The sequence below is a fragment of the Alligator mississippiensis genome, chromosome 4 (assembly GCF_030867095.1).
Source record: "Alligator mississippiensis isolate rAllMis1 chromosome 4, rAllMis1, whole genome shotgun sequence".
NCBI classification, from domain to species: Eukaryota; Metazoa; Chordata; order Crocodylia; family Alligatoridae; genus Alligator; species Alligator mississippiensis.
This window is the reverse complement of record NC_081827.1, coordinates 98111898-98129577: the sequence shown is the minus strand read 5'-3', so window position 1 is coordinate 98129577 and position 17680 is coordinate 98111898.

Genomic DNA, 17680 nt, shown 5'->3' with positions numbered 1-17680 from the left:
CCATCAAAAGCCTGAAACTCCAGCCCAACCAAATTAGCATTTTAATTTAATTACTGCGTATATTAAAACTGACAAAACTCAATTATGTCAACAGTTTGCCGGCTGGCCTGCCTGCCTGCCTCATCTCCTGAAAGCACATGCAGCTAACTCCTTTCTGCGTCCTTCACAGTGAGCGTTACCTGTGCCAGGCCTCGGTGTATTACAGCACCAGACCATCACTGACAGAAACGTTTACTTACGAATGTTCTTAAACCAGTGTGTACTTCAAACGTTTCCTTTGTTTCTCCGTGTTGTGTTTTTTCCTGTGTACGTGGTTTTGCTTAGGCAGGTATATAACTAGAAAAGATTTTTTTTTCCTTTGAAGTATTGCACCTTTTTTGTTTTTGTTTTGACTTTTTTCTGTACCGTTGCTTTTTTAATTTCTGTATTTAAAGAAAGGTTTTGGGGGAGGGGGTTGAGCATCAGTATAGTAGTACTCTGGGCAAGATAGGGGTGACCTATAATCCACAGTGATAGCCAGTGTGTGTGCGTATGTGTGTGTGTGCGCGTGCATGTGTGCGCTGGGAACAAAACTTACAATGATGCTTGTTGTGAAAAAGAGTTGTAGCAGATCTGAAGGGACATCCCTTTACACAAAGCAGGAAATATTTGTGGGGAGAAGGGGGCAGAGGGAAGAGAGATGCCGGTACTCTCCTTAGAAGTGCTAGCACTTACATGTGGCATTGTCTAGCTCTGTTATATTGTCTAACATAAAGTGCCGACATTCTGTACCAGCAAACCCCTGGTCACTCCAACCCTCGGTGGGAGCAGGACTCTGCTATCTTTATTAACTGTAGGGGAGGGAGGATAGGGGAATCTCTTTTCTTTAGCATCTTCATTGAAGGATATAATAATATCTAACGTATTGAACACTTTAAGCGTGGGTTGGAGGGAGAGAAGCAAAGACAAACTCATCATTTAGGGTCATTTGTGCACGTGTGTGTCAAAACGGGGGAAAGGCATGGGAGAATTGAGTGGGGATTTTTTTGGGGTGGGGGTTGTTTCATTTTATTTGGTTTATTTTTATTGCCCTATCCATGTAAACCCCATGTCACAAAGAAAGCTGACTGAGGGGGATGCTGCATTTACATATGCCTGTAGATTTGTATACAGAGTGTTATGTGCAAGTGTGTGTGGCTGTGTGAGTGTGTGTAGTAAACTGGAGTCTGCAGCATACTTTCTGGCCCTTTTAGATATGCTTTTTTAACGGTATCCCCTTTTCCACTTCACCGTACACATTGAAACAAAATATTTTTCTTCCAACTCCTACTAGTTAAGTCCCCTCAACACGCACACCAGAAACAAATCTTTGTCTCTGGTGGTCTCAACTTAAAGACCAGCCATGCTCTAACATGCAGTACAGATCAAGAGCCCTGTGCCAGCAGAACTTCCCAATGAAGCACCTATAGTGGCCTAAATAAGCCAGTATCCATTCTGTCATATGACTTGCCACATCTGCTGGTTCATTGCTACGTTTCCACCCCCGCTTCTCTCTCCCAACCTGCCCGACGGTCCCTTTTCCTGCACTTTGGGTAGTTGAGTTCATTGCGATGCTGCGGTGAAAGCCGGGTGCTAGAGCCCCTCTTGTTTACAAGACGTAATGAGGGATTTGAAATATTTAAAAATGAAAAGCTACAATGTTCTTCCATCGTAAGCTCAAAGGGAAAAAAGTTAAAACTTACAAAAAAAAAAAAAAAAAAAAAAGACCAAAAAGTGCATATATATATTTTAGATGAAGACTAACTCTGGGAGCATTTAACAGTGTTTTTTTGTTTTTGTTTTAACATTTATTTTCCTGCTTTAAATTTGCAAGCGTTCTCAGGAATTCTAGGGTAGGAAGCCAGTTTTTGAAGATGGTTTATTTAACCTTATCTTATCCTAGATAGATGGCTGTTTCTTTCCTGTTGATAAACTTTTACAAGTTCCTGAATCTTCAAAAAGTTTGAAATTTTTTACTTTAAAAAAAGAAGAAAAAGCTAAAAAAATTAATAAAAAGGAAAAAAATTAAAAAAAATAATCTCCAAACGTTACTGTCAAATGGGGGATCAAGAATTTTAAAGACTGTAAAAAATATTTGAAATACAAGAAAATTTCTCAATAGCAGCAACAAAAATTCTTTCTTTATCCTAAAAACCAAGTTGTAGGAAAAGAAGGGTTACTCTTTACAGAGTTTTGTTAGTCTCATGTGAGTGTGTGTGCAGTTGCATGGGGAAGAGAGGTGTGTGTGAATGGAGAGATTATAATCATTTAGTTCTTTTGGCATTGAAACTAAAATTCAACCTCCCTCCAAGCACCTTTTGATAAACAAAACAAAATAAAGCTGTAAACCTTACTATAAAAGCAGTATGGTTTGGCCAAATGAGATGACCTGAATTTAAGGAGAGGAGCAGGAAATACAAGATAATGCTTCTTTAAACCACTTTTAAATTCAAGTAGTACTGAAGGAAACCTATGGAGTACCTCAGTAATGGAGCAGTTGTAATGTCTCTCGTTTAATATAGAGAATGGGGGAGAGGAGAGAGGATATGCAGGCTCCAGTGAAATGTGCATTAGATGACAAAAGGGATTTCATTTAAATTTCTAATTACGCCCTAGCCAATTTTAATTTCCTATTCTGAAGATCTGCTGCTTGCTTTTCTTCATCTCTCACCCAGAAGTGTATTTCTGTTTCTATTTTCTTTCTTCCTTGAGGGGATTGTTTGTTAAGCTCTCCTGCTCACCTCATTGGTGTTGGCTGCCGGGACTCCCAGCCCTGAGAATAACTTCAGTGAACTCTCAGCACTCTGATGGGGAAACTCCAACCTCCCAGCACTAAGGGAGACGGGCTTAATCTGCCTGCAGTTGTGTTAGGCTGAAACCGCAAACCGCTTTAGTGCCTTTTTTACCTACATGCACATGTCCTGCAAAATAGGGGCATGTGTAGCCCCAGGGAGATGACTTTACCTGCTTTTAAGATTAAAAAGAGCATGCTGCAAAGGCATGTCCTACAATGAGTTATTAAACAGTTCAGTATGCTTTTTATGATTTGAAAAATCAGATGCCAAGTTCCTGTCCTGTCACATCAGCTGCCCAAAACTTGTGTGTTGCATTCTTTCTGTAAGTGTGCTTACACAAGTATGATAACGGTACACCGACTAATTTGTGACATTTTGGTGTAATGTGCCAGTAAAAGGGTTCTTTTGTTTTTGGGGGGTTTGGGATTCCTTCCCTTCCTAAGGAAAAGGTATTTGCCAGAGGCTCTGCTTTATCAGTTGGCAGTGTCCTGAGAACAGGGAGGAATAGAACTTAGTGAAAAATAACCCAAAGCCTTTGCTGCAGTCATTTGGCAACAACCATGGGTAGCTACTGAGAAGTTGGAACATTAAATATTTTTAGCTGTCATTTCTCATGACTTCCGTTTAGAGCGTCCTGCCCTACCTCCCCATAACTTCCAAAAGCACACATACTGCCCATCCCTGACCTGTGCAGACTTTATTTTAAGCCTTTGTGTCTTGAGTGATGGTTTTCCTAAATTGCTGAAGGGCAGCAAAATAAATCTTAACCCTTTCAGTTTCCCAGTTTGAAAAATGTAATTCTCAGTGATGTTCCTATTCAGACTACAGTTACACTTGTCTGATCACTGGGGCAATCATGGTTTTATAATAGTTTTCCTGACTTAGAAATAGCATTTATGGGAACCATGCTAGCCTGGAAACATTCCTAAGGTGGGCTAAATCTTTGTTGAAGAGTAAATGAGTAATTCCCTTCAGTATCAGTCCATGAAAAAGGAAAGTGGGGTTTCCTTACCCTGAATCAAGGACTGTGTTCTAACAATAAGTCCTGTAAGAAGGGATGGAGGAGGCACATCTTAGAATAGGCTGCATACTTTTCCTGTCAGGGATAGGTGTCAAACCCTTCCTGAAAATTACATTTTCTCTTTTCCCAAGGTGTTTACAAAGTACCAGAGAAAACACAGATGTACTAAAAATGTTGTTCTTGTTTTTGGCTCCTTATGGCCATACAACATAAATACACCTCTCCCCCTAGTTTTCCTTCTCCCCCCTGCCCCACATTGCTTGCTTTAATTTTCCAGTGTTTCATTATTTCAAAATTCTAGCCAACCTCCCTCCCCCCTCACACCCCACTTATTCATAAATCCTGCCTTGGAATTGGCTGCTTCCCCTCCCACTTCTTTGAATGTTGCTTGAAGTGTATAGAATCACTTACCTGATTTGGATGGGTTTAATCTCCTCTTCCTCCTGCCCAAGCAGCTCTTATAAGAAGTGCTAGTGAAGGTTTCTAGTGTGCAAAAAGAGAAAAATTAACTAGGAAATTTGAAATGTACTATCATTAGTTATGGAAAGTGGCTTTCATTTTATATTCTCCCTATACCTTAGGAAGATTTGCAGTCCTTCCCAAAATGTCTGTGCTTTCTTGGACACTTCTCTGTCAGTGGTGAACATTTACAATCAATACTGTGGGGTTTTACACAAGCTTTTTCTTTCTTGGCATTCAAGTTAAATGGCCTGAAGGGTGGAGATATATAACAAAGTACACTTTCCTCTGCAATTTAAACAGGATATTTTCAGCAGATCTTGGCTGCTGTAACCGCCTCAAAGATTAGGGAACAACTGAGCTTTTAGATTAAGTTGATTCACCTTGAAGCTTTTAAAATTCATATTGGAAACTGTCTTTCTACTTGTTTTGTTTTTAATTGGCAGGAATTGAACTGGCAATTGACACTTTTTTGTAAAAGCCAACTTGCTCTTTATGGTCCTCTCCTTCCTCATAAAATGCTGCCATCTCTCCACTGTTCACCTTTTTGATAGGTGCATCTAAATGGTACTGTAGAATAATCTTTTTTCCTTGGTTCATTCTTCGGCTGCCTTTCACTCTTTCTGGGTCTGATTGTTGTTCTTGTGTGTGCATCTCCCATTGCCTTTAATGGGAATCCACTGTGTGCATCTTGAGGTCCGTGGCTGGCCTCTGATTCAGATCCAAGAAACTCATATAGGAGTATTCTTATGCAAATTAGTCCCACTGACCTCCGTGAGTAGATGCTACTCATGAGTAAGGGCTGTTTGTGTAAGTGTTTGCAGAATTAGGGCTTGAAATTGTAGCTGAGGAGCTGTGATGCTACCAACGCAGCCAGGAACACCTGCTTGTCCATGCATACATATGTCAGGTTCATTGTAAACAGTGTGACCTCGGCATCCAGGGTTTCTCCAGTGTTGCTGAACATTCATTGTGATAGGAGTATAGCCTTTTGGGATACGAAGTCCTGATGGATTTGGGTTGTGGTTTAGTTTTTCTCTCTCCTGAGGAAAGTTCCATAATTTAGCAGGGATGGATTTCTCTTTATTTGTAAATATGCAAACAAAAATGCAGAAAATGCTACCAAAAATGCAAAGTTTAAACGATGTATAAGAATCAAGCAAATGCTGTCAGAGTGTAATTGTATCAGTACTTAGTTTTGTCCTGTATCTGGAGCAGTATATGCAGACTCTGAAGCCTGTCTCCATTAATATTTCAAAGAATACCTGACTGTTGAGTTTCATTTTCACCTTCCTTAGTATTATGGGAAATCCTGTGATTTTTTTTTTTTTAAGCGTTATATCAGTTATGCAGTCTCTAAGCAAGGTATGGATGACCTGATATTTCAAGCCACAGAAGTCCACCAATATGAGGGTTCCTGTGTTGTTAAAAAGTCTTTGTCAAAACGGTGGGAACGTTTTACAGAATTCCCCTAATGTAGACAAAGCCCATGATCCTCTACTGTCACATCAGAGTCAAATGCATGAATGTAAACAAAGCTTAAGTTCTTGTACCTAAAGGGGTTTGTGGATGGAATTCCACAGTATTAGGACACAAGTGTAGCTTAGCTAGTGACAAATACTTTTTGAGCGCTGTTCTGATAGGCTTTGTCTCTGGGGACATATTGCAAAATGTCCCACCAGTGCTGCAGAACCTGTGTTGCCAACAGTGGGGAAACTCTGGCTAAACTTTCCCTAAAGTAGACAAAGCCATGCAATTTGATCCATTCCACACCGGCCAACCAAGCTGTATGAGAACCCAGTTTTGCCTGTGGTAGTTTCAAGGGTCTGTCTGTCAATGCTGCTATTAAAACTGAATCAGGGGAAGGGGAAGTGGTTAGGACATGGTTCAGTTTTGTGGTGTTGGTGAGACTTTCACTGAATTTTGTAGTGGGCTACAAGATTTGGATGTGCTTTAGCTCTGTTACAGAAGGTGTTTAAAATCCCCCCTGCCACAATCATCTAACTGAGCCTTCTGACCAGTAGGGCTCAAATCTGTTTTTAAACTGTGTTGTCAGGCCAGTGTAGATGTAACCTTCTCTGTGGCATGCAACAAGGCAACATTGGCACAGGTCCAGAGTCTGTTGGCATGTTGCTTTTCATCTCTGAAACTCTTCCCAAAACCTGGTGTTGTAAAAGAGAGCATCTGGCAAACCCAAGTGCCCTCTGCAAAAAAGAAAAAATATATATTCCGCTGTACTTGTGGCAGGCGGTTCTGGTGACCTTCAGCAGTATTAGGGATTGGGGTGATGGGGGCAGGGAACACAACACCATTTTCATTGCTTTTGGTAATCTGGATTGGAATAATTTTGACTTGAATCTGACAGCCGTTCCTACTAGCAAATACAGTGCACTCCGCATGAAAGGCAGAAAGCTTTGTGCCAGGCAGCACTGAGTATTCTTTGTGGCAGAATCCTGGCTGTGGTGGGCAGAGAGGAGAAAGGAAAAAGTGCACAGGTAAAGCAACAAAGGCAGACAGTGTTGAGCAAGAAGCATTTCCTCAGACACTTAATGCCTCGCTTTGGGTATTAAAGTACAAATCAGTGCATTCAAACAACTATTTTTTTCCCTTTGTACCTGTTTTTAAACAAGACAAATAAATAGAAACTTCCTCCCACGTTTTAAATGCAACACAACTTGAGGTGAACATGGTTCCGCCCTATTTGCTCACATTGAACAGGAAGTGCAAGCTTCATAGCTTGCTGGCAATTAGATTTTTTTAGTGATATGGTATTAAGTGCTTTCCTTCCCCTCCCTTCTGCCAGATTTGGCTCACCATTTTTTTTTATATAGGGCATCATTGACATTGAGTGTTTTTGTGGGGTTTTTTTGGGGTGGGGGTAGAGGAGAAGCAGGAAGGACTGAAAATGGGAGCCAAGGTAGGACAGCCTTACTTTAGGGGGTAGCCTTACAACAGAGCTTTATAGTGAGAGTGTGCTGTATTCCAAAATATGTAAGCCAAAAATGAAACAAAGCATTCATTTATGCAAAAAATATTTAAAAATAAAAGAGGTGTTGGGAAACTTCCATAAGAACTCTGTACCTTCTGAAGGTAGAGTAGGGTCTCACCAAGTGATACATTGTGACACTTCTTGCTGGGTCAGTAGGGACGGGTTTGGGGTATAAGCGCTTAACATTTTCCCTGTTCTGTGTTTTTACAAGCAGTAAGTTTAAATGTGGTATTTATGAATGTGCCTTTGTGAGTATAGTGACTGTTTAAGGAGACCGCTTGGGCTGGAAAGGGAGAGAAAATGGTCAATTTTATTCTTTCAAGAGGTCAGACATTCCAGCCCATTGGTCCCTTTTGACAAGCAGCATCTTTGGACTGGTCTCTACACTGCACAATACAGAATTGTATGTGGTAGAGATTCAGGGGTGTGAGAAGGGGCAAGGTGTGATGCACAGAAGCTGATGGTAATTTTAGGCTAGTCCACAGTTGCAAATTTGAATTTGTATATGTATTATGTAGCTTCTCTTTATGTTTGTGTGTGTGTGCGTGTGCATGTGTGCGTGCGTGGCTTGCTTTATTATTTTTTGTAAGCACTGGAGTATTGAAACATGATGTTCAAGACACATTTATGCATGTAGAAAAGGTGTTTTGTAGCTTCTGTCATTTGTGGGTGCAGGCACACTCTTACCCTCTCTGTCCATGTCCTGAAGAGAGAAACAGGAAAATTTTATATATTTTTTTTTTTTCAACCCTTCAACTTCCAGCACACTTAACGTTGCCATTTAAATGAACAGGGTATTACACAAGAAGAAAAAAATGTTTTTGAAATGGTGAGGTAGAAGTGTTTTAAAAAAAACTGAAGTAATTTTTTGTTTCTTTGAACCTGTTTGTAGCTAAACATGGGAATCTGCAGTGTCTCCTTCCATTTGTTTTTATTGCTCGTTTGTTTTCCTAATAAACCACCTCTTCACCCCTCCCCAAGCCCAAGGTGTACAAGATGAAGAGCTGTTGCTGGTGCCCTTTCAATCCCAACCCCAAAAAGAAACTCCTAGTGGGATCCCTTCAGCTCCATTCAGGAAGACAAAGGGAGGAGAGACGCTGCAGCTTTCTTTGCTTCGCTCTCATTCCTCTCTAATGGCCTTGAAATGTATTATTATGCAAATGTGAATTTTGATACTGAACTTAAGAAGAGGTTTGTTTTGTTTTTTTTTTCATTTTTCAAAAAAAAAAGGTCCCATATGTGGTCAGCATTGCTTCTTTATTTTGTAAGTGAATTGTAAACTATGCATTCTGCAAGGGGGGGTGTAAGGGAAGAAGAGGTAGTTTTGCTAAACTGTTCAGCAGTTTCTGTGTCCATGGTATATCCATGTCTGGGGAAATGCGGGGAGAAGAGAGTACATGATGACTTTGAAGTGGAAGGAGGTCCCTTGGAAACTTTGCTTTTCAGAAGTTGTCCATTTTGATAACTAGGTGTAGTTTTGGAGAATGCAGTTAAGGTTGACTCAACAACCAAATCAACCCTAAACATTCTGCAGGATTGTAATTTCTAGCCATGCAGTGTTAACCCAGGGTCAATAGTGTGACAATGAGACCCCAGCTTTTTTCCCTGGGAAACTATCTACCACCTCTGTTTAGGTCCATGCAAGCTCAGGAAAAATGGTGCCTCTGGCACTGTCTTTTTGGGATTTACCTACTCATTCTCCATTACTGCAGCCACTGTTTCTCAGGAGGATCAGAACATAGCTGGGCTGTATTCATAGTGTCTACACTGACTTGTTCCTAAAATTTCCACTGTCATCCTCTCTAGCACAGTTTAAATGGTGAGAGCTCTTACAGACAAGGTGTTGGTGTTTTAATGAAATTACTTGCATCTAGCCCTGATCAAAGCAGGTCCAGGGTGATGTTGTTAAAACACTAGCAACTGTAGACACCTTGTCTGTACTACTACTACCACTGGTGCTGTAGCATTAGTGTTGGCAGTGATGATAAATTTTAGGTAACAGACTAAAGTCCTCCAATTCGAAGAAATAATCCTTATATACTGTGAAACGGTGGTTGTCATAATGAGCAAAAGTGGGTTCACTTATCCCCCTTCTAAATGCATTTGGTTCTTGTCATTCACATGTATACCTGGAGCTCAGTTGGCTTCTGGGAGTGGTCTCCTCATGGAAGAGCATTAATCTCACTGCCCTCTTCACTGTCTTAATAGGAGTCTTTGTTGACTTAACTTTCCTTTGCCCATGGTGAGCCATGGTACCTACCTTACTCTTGGCATTATCTTAGATACAGTATCATAACCAATAGACTATCCTGCCTGTATTCAGTGTTTTCGTGCAGCAGTTTTGTTTTTGTCGACGTTCACAGTACTGTAATGCGTAATAGACTTGATGATCACTCTCGCATCTGTGCCTGCCTTGCAGATGTGATCTTATCAGGGTTCCACTCTGTCAGATTGCCTTTAAAAATAAAAAAAATAAAATTCCTGAAGTTTCAACTCTTAATCACAAAATACCTCGTGGTACATTTCTCCTTCTAGCTTAACTTTTTAAAATTGGGTTTTCTCTTTCAATTTTGCTAAGCTTTATCCTCTTCTTACCTTTCCTCTCTGAAAAGAGACTTGGACTAGAGGTTTGAGCAAGGACTGAAAACTTAGAACTCCTGAGTTTTTTAATCTGGCCATTACTCTTCCCTCTTTGGCCTTAGGCAAGTCATTTAACTATTTTTGTCTTTCATCTGTAAGCTGGGGATAATAATACTTACCTACCTCACTGGGGTTTTGGTGAGGATTAACTAGTTAAGTAAGTGCTTGGACAGCACTTTAAACATAAAAATTGCAATTGAAGTATTATATGAGTTAATATAGCAAGATAACTCATTTCTTATATTGTTTGCTTGTAAGGAAGGAGGAACCCCATATCATTCTTACCATTAAGCCATTGAAAACCTTAGATCCTAAATAATATAGCAGAAGTCAATCAAGTACTTAAACTATCCACATTGTCCATTCTCTTTTTTCCATCTGTACCAATCTCAGCTTTTGCCTTCTACATGTAGAAATGTCAATTTTGCTTTAAGTGGTGTTTAAGTAGACATCAAACCTGATTGGATGGAGCATTTGGGACTTTTCTCCTCTCCCAAAACTCCACATTTGGATCCTGTTTGTCAGCTTCTCCCTGTCTTTATAAATGGACATTGGGTGGTGATGTCATCCCTCAAGTAGATGCATCTCTTCCTACCATCAGGAAGGGAGAAGTTATCCTGTAATTCTATTGGGGATATTGTAAAATAAAGAGCCTTGTCACTTTATGCTGCTCCTGGAATAGAGGGTAGTATCGCTTCCTGTTTTCTTCCCTGAATTAACCTACAAAGAGTGTTAATACTGACATTTAAAACAAGATGTCACCTTGCCCACAACACAGAAAAGCCATTGTATACCAATATTATGTAGAAATAGGGAGACGGACATTCAGTTGTCGATGCTGCTTGTGTATATGCCTTACAGCTCTCCCAGCATCTCTTAAGAAGGGTGGTTGGGGAAGAGGTCTTTAGGTAGATGCCACAGCTGTCAGGGAACCTCTGCTGCATTCTCCCCTCTCTGATCATGTGGCCACTGTTTCTTGGATGCGTCTCAGGGATGTGCATATGAGCCCATGCCTTTTGGAATTTGGCCTTTGAATCTTGAGATTTGGTTTCAATTTCTGCATTTGAAACCTCCCTTTCTGACACTCCCTGGTCCTTTCCGTCCTTTGCATTGCTCCCTGTGGCCTTAGGATCATCTCTCCACTGTTGCCCTATGTCATCCTTTCCATGTTCCCCAGCACACAGCTGAATTGTGTCCGCAGATTCTGCAGAGGATAAAAATCTGAAATCATGCATGTGTCCATGTAGGGTTTACACCCCCTTATTACTCTAGATTTCTGCTGCCTTCTTCTGGAACTAACCCAAGGTGCAGAATATCCAAAAGATGCATTGAACTTTCTTTCCCATACAGAAACAGAACATAGCAACATGATTCTGCTGATAGTAACTCTGCACTGTTTACTTTGAAATTAAAAGCTATGTCTTTTTCCGAAAAGAATCCATCCACTCCCACTGCTAAAAAAGCAACCTTTTTTGGAGGGGGGTGTGGCAGGGAAGAGAAAAGCAGTGGTGGGGAGGGGATCTGAACTATTCTAGTTTCCATGATTGAATGGAGACGTGAAATGCTGCTTTGAGTTCCACAGACCTAAGGGGCTATGTTTACAGAGGTAAATGCCTTCTTACCTGATCAGGAAACTGGCTAATGGTGGGCATCAGGGGTTTAGTGAGTTTCTCATCATTGCTGGCAAACAAGAAATGGGGAGTAGAGGTGGTGTGTTCTTGAGGAGGAATGGAGGAAGAGCTTAACTTCATTTAGGTGTTTGTAAAATAGTGCCCCTTCCTCTCTCCTTCCATTAAAAAAAATAGTTACGAGGCGCAGAGCAGATAATCACTGATGTCCAAAATGGCTGGATTAGAAAAGGCAGCTTTCCTACTTTGCACATAAAATAGGTAACAGGAAGGTACAGCTAAAGTCCTCTTGCCTGAAACACTGTCACCCACAAGCAAACATTGTAATAATAAAAATAGTGGCTGCATGCATTCATGCTCTATGGAAGTTACCTATAAGTGTTTTTTTTTTTCTTATACTTGAAATAGCTTCCTTTATTAAAAATGATTTTATTTTTGGTTTCTCCACATCTCTGGTGGGCAGCAGAAAAAAACCAGACAGGACAAGGGGGAATAGAGAGGGTGACGCAGTGGCTCACATACCCAGGTTTCATCTTGATGCCAATCCCATACACCCTGTTGTTTGAACTTGCTTCCTATCTTAGTGGTTTTCCATGGACACAGAAACTCAGCACTTTAAAGAGGTGCTCATATGGCAGGCTGCCCCCCTTCTCTCCCTTTTCTATATTTTTATTTTACTTTTAGTATAGTGGTACTTAAAATCACTGGTTCACTTAAAAAACAAAATGTTTAAACTCTACTAATGTACAAATAAGCTGAAAAGTTGCATTTTATGTGTATTTTTGCCATAGCAGGTACTGTATTTCTCATGCTGGATTTCAAAAAAACAAACAAAAGGGTGATGTTTTATTGGAGTGTGACAAGTTAAGAGTAATAAGGAATTAAGTCGTCGTCATTTCATTGAAACTGAGAGATGGTGTAATACATATATAAGTTTTCTGAAGGTTTTTTTGGGCTTTTAAACAGCTTTTTTGTTTTTATTTTATTTTTATTTTTTTGAAAGATATGATTGTATTATGTGCAACTCAGTTGCTTACATTATAACTACAAAATATTTTTGGGTTCCTGGAAAAAAAAGAAAAAAGACTAATAAATGTGTTTGGCTGCTAAGCATTTAATACTGTGGTTTTCTGTCAGTTTATTTTGCCATGTGGAACGTGCTGTCTTGTGGGGGGGGGGCGAGTTTTCTGTTCTCTGCTTGCCGCCCCTCTGTAGGAGTTTGGATACCCTTGGTAAGTCCACAGTTATTTCTGTATAGAAAAAGAACCTAATTGGGGGCCTTTCTCAGCTCATGGGAGTCGTGTGAACAGAATATACAACTGGGTGTACCGTAGAAAACATGTCCCAGAATGGTCAGAACTGCCTGACAGTGATGAGAACTCTTGGTAGAGGTGATACCTTTTTATTAGACCAGTTAGCTATTTGCAAACAAACTGTCACAACCAAATTAAGTACAGCCCATGCCACAAGCAAGAAATATATTAATCAAAACAGTTTTAATCTATACAAGGTAACTAAGGGTTAACTAAAAATATGAAAATAACAGTTTTTTTTCTACGCACGTCAAAAAGAAATTTATTACTGCACCACTAACAGAGATAAAAACTTTTGCCTTCTTTGCTTTATATAAATCATTGTAATTGGTCGGAATGACAGGGGAGTGTCCGGAACTGTTCCTATGATAACACCCTAGCAAAGACCACTATACAATTGGCGATTCTCATTAAATTTATGACGTGGCGAAAAACAATTGGCTAATACACAAATAAAACCCATCTTCACTTTCGTGAAGAAGGGGGACCTCCGTACGAACCTTGGAGACCTCTGATCACACGTATCAGAGTAACTGACAACTTGATCACTTGCCAGTGCCCCCCTCGCATCTCGACCCAATCTTAAGACGTAAATCACCGACCTGCCGGCCCGATTTTTTTTCCGTTTATCTGCCCGACAAAAGACTTTCATGCAGACCAACCTTCGAACCTTAAGCTGTAACTAACCAAATATCTCTGACCTCCGTCTTTCACCACCTTAACGGCGTGAGTAAATAATCTTGTTTTGCAACCGATAAGCGTCTGTGCCTAATTCCACTCCAAGCGTCATAAGTACCCGCCTGACGGCCTTCAAAGGTCTCGTACCCTTCACTGCAGTGCACGGCAGTGACACAAACAAAAAAATTGCAAGAATTTTTTTTTGCAAATAGCTAGTTGGTCTAATAAAAGATATCACCTCTACCAAGAGTTCCGATTCCTTTTGCCTGTAGACCAACACGGCTACAACCTGTATCCCTGAAACACAGCAGTGATGATGAGGCACTTGGCAGAAGAGTGAGTACTGCAGTAGCCTCAAGGAGGATTTTTAGAATGCTAAAGGCTGAGGACCAGATCACAGTGACTTCAGTGTGAAACTACATATTAGAAACATAAACACAATATGACCTATAATTTACTATATATAGTACATTAGGTTGATTTTAAAAGTGCTGTGTGGGGGGCTGGGGGGTGTTTTGTTTTGTTTTTTAAACATCCTTTTAGTTTTAAAGATCCTTTGTGAAGCTCAGTCCCTCTTAAGTGCTATCACATGACAATGGAGAGCATTCTGTAGGAACACATTCCCCAGGCAATTAAATAGAAGGGGGGAGGGCAGGGGAAGAAAGTGGGTAAAAACATGCATGTTGGCACAGGTTTGCTCAGTTTCCTCTCTGGTCTCCCTGAATATGAGTGCAAGGCATCTGCTAACCCTCCCACCTTCTCCCTGAAACAGAAGAATTTGATTTGCTTTTAATCCAGGAAGCCAATGCACTGCTACTGTTCTCCTTCCACATATATGCTGCATTGCATTCAGGCTGCTCCTGCAGTGCCTCTGTTGGCATTAAAGGGACATCCACTTAGAAATAACACTTCTGAATGAAAAAGTTACAGTTGCTTGCTCTATCCCATTGCTGTTGGTGGTTTGGTTGGCCAAATACACATCTGTGGGGAAAGAAAACTGTTTTAGTTTATTATTAAATTAAAAAGTTGGAAGTAGGAGTTGATGCTACGTGTTACTTTTCAAAGGACTGTTCACATTTCAAGTTCTACCCCCATCCCTCCAAAGGGGACCTGTGTAGCACAGAAGTATCCTCAGTTAAAGCCTCAGGGTGTTACTGGTGCAAAGGTATATATTTAACAATAACATCATGGCTCAGTGTTATCCTGGCAACATGTCCAGCCTGGTTGGTCAGCTTTCACGTATTGTAACTTCATGCTGTACCTTGGATATTTGTCATTGACTCTGTTTTGCTACGATGCCATGGTTGCTTCTGCTTCTACTGAAGACCTCCCACTGATGACCATCCTATGAACTCCAGGTAAGCCCTCAGTTTATACCTTCTCAGACTGCTGTAAACTGGCACTCCAGCCTGGGTGTTGCTACTTCAAATCTTCCTGCTGTATAGTGTTGTGATGCTGTACTCAGCTGCAGAGGGGTTTCACCTAACTTGATTGGCTCTGTGCTTCTAGAGCTCCTTGGGTCTGAAGTGCCAGTTCCTTCCAGATTTAGTTGAGCCAAGGAGCAAGTTGTTGAAGCTGGGGTAGGGATGGGGTGGGGGGGGATGGTCAATCTCTCATATTTCTTCCAGCTGATATTTGGGGTAGAGGAATATAAACACATAGAAAAGGGAAGCTCAAGGATATCTCCTAGCCCTGGAGTTCCGTTTCCCACCATGATAATGGCTCAAAATGTATTAACCGAATGCACTATCCTGGCCATATGCAAGTAAAGAGATTGCTGTCATTTACCTGGGCATCAGAATTAACCCCCAAAATATTCTGAGCTGGCATTTTAGGGAATGATTTGTATTCAAATTTAAAACTACATTAGTTATATCTTATCCATGTACAGTACTGTAGTCTTATAACGTTGTACACTCCTTCCCCTCTTCAAACACTGTCCTGTGCAGCAGGTGGTCCATCTGTTTATTCCATGATACAGAAGGGATCTCTCCATCCTTTTCTAAATATGTGACTCAGTCTACTGCACTGCCTGTTGCTTTTTCTAACTGGAAACTGAGTGGGGACAGGTCTCTGCACAATGATTATGAGTGACTGACCTTTCATGGCTCTGTCTATGCATCTTGCCTCCCTGTAAGGAGCCTGCTGCTGTACTGCTAGTGTGAACTATTGTATGGGCATAAGTATTTTATTGTGGGTTTTATCCCAGGATGAGTTTTCAGCCGTTTTTATAATTGTTGTTCTTTCTTGCTTGCTGATGTGATTTGACTTTGTCAAGAGCCATTCAAATCAAGCAGCAGATAAATGGGGGCAGTGGTATAGCATATTCCCCCCATGCTGTTCTCAGCTCTTCTATAAAATGAAGTGTTTTTCAGGCTTGGCAATTTGAGAACAGATTTCTGATTTAGTTCCAGCACTAGGGGGAGCCAGAAGGATGAAAAACAGCTCTCCCATTGGATCACATCTCAGGAAAAAACTCAAGGGAGGTGTCCAGATGAGCACACCTGAGTTTCCCCAAGGACAGATAGCAACGGCATGTAGTTGTGCCACTGCTCCTTGTCCCTGGGGAATGCCTGTGCACATGTACCACAGGAGGTTGCCCTAGGTGGTGGGGTAGGGGGGCTGGGGCTAGCACCTAGGCTGTCCAGCGGCGGCAATCTGGCAGCATGGAGCCCGGCCAGTAGCTGGCTGTGGTTTTAGGTAGAGATGGGGTTTTTCCAGAAAATTTGGAACTGGAAAAATTTCCAGTGCCGTAAATTGAGCGTGATCTGATTTAGCATGTTTATTTGACTTATATTTAGTAAACAAAACTTTAAAGAGTACTCCTGTGTTAATTTTATGTCCCAATAGCCACAAATATTTTAACTGAAATATTTGATTAGGGAAAAAAATTAAATACAGCACACTTAATGTAGTTTAAATGTTACATTCAAACAAATTTAAAAGCTTTATATAGAAATTATTTTTTATTGGATTACTTGTAAAAATGTAAAGACCACACAATAGCATGTACTTCACTTAAGTTGTTTAAATTTAAGAAAAAAAATGAAGGCACTGAAAGCTGTTGACACACTAATTTTAGCACACCCGAAGAACTGTGCATGATGTGCTGTGCTTTGGTTTTGATTTGACCTGCACAGTCAGTTAGGTGAAATCATAACTTGATTTTTGGTTTGGATAGTTATGTGAGTGTGTTTACCCTCCTGTTTACAAATCGGTAAAACATGTATGTACTTTCTCACTTCCTAGGGATAATCGCCTCAAAACCGTTTATTACAACTTTGAAACTGCCAAGCTTGCCTAATATTGTATTGGCTTCCATTCATTGTTACTAATGAATTTTACGAAACAATCCATTTTTAGAAATGGAAAATTTCACGTGGAAAAATAAAGCACTGGAAAAATTTTCTGGAAAATTTGAGTTTTGGAACTGAACACCTTTGGTTTTGGGCAGTGCACGCTGCTGCCACAGGTGCTGCCCTGCTTTTAGTGTAAGATCCCACTCAAGAAAATTAACAGTTCGGGGAATGGCCGTGTGTGTGTGTGTGGTGCATGGCGCCACCTGGCTGTGCCCTTGCTGCGAGAGCAACGCGAGCGTGGCATCCGCTGCCTAGGAACGCAGGTTTCTCCTTCCTTCAAGGTATTCAACACTAGGCCAAGCAGGCCTCAAGGGCAAGGGCTTAGGAACAGGCATGTATCCGGGCAGGGGCCCCTTACAACCTGTGCGTATGGTTTTTCGTGTCATTTCTCCCTGCCTGGAGCCGCTTCTCTTGACACCTTGGAGTCCAGGTGCCCTAAGAACAGCAGGGCTGAGAACAGCGATTATGCCCTTTGGCCCTGCAAGAAGCCAACTCAGTGGCAAAGGGACAGGGACTGAATGTGGCCTTGCACAGTGGGTAAGGGGTTTGGTTGAATGGGGGTTGGACTAGTATAGCTGAGGAGGTTCATAACAGCGGCGCTATTCATCATTGCACGAAGAGCTCCGCGCGCCGCCACCCCAACAGCCCTGCCGGTTCCGCAGCCTCCCGCCAGCAGAAGGCGCTGCGGCCTGGCGCCCGCCCACTTCGCCTCGCCCCGCCCTCCTGCCGGATTCGCGCTCGCGAAGGGGCGGGGCGGGGCGTGTTTTCCCCCCCAGCCGT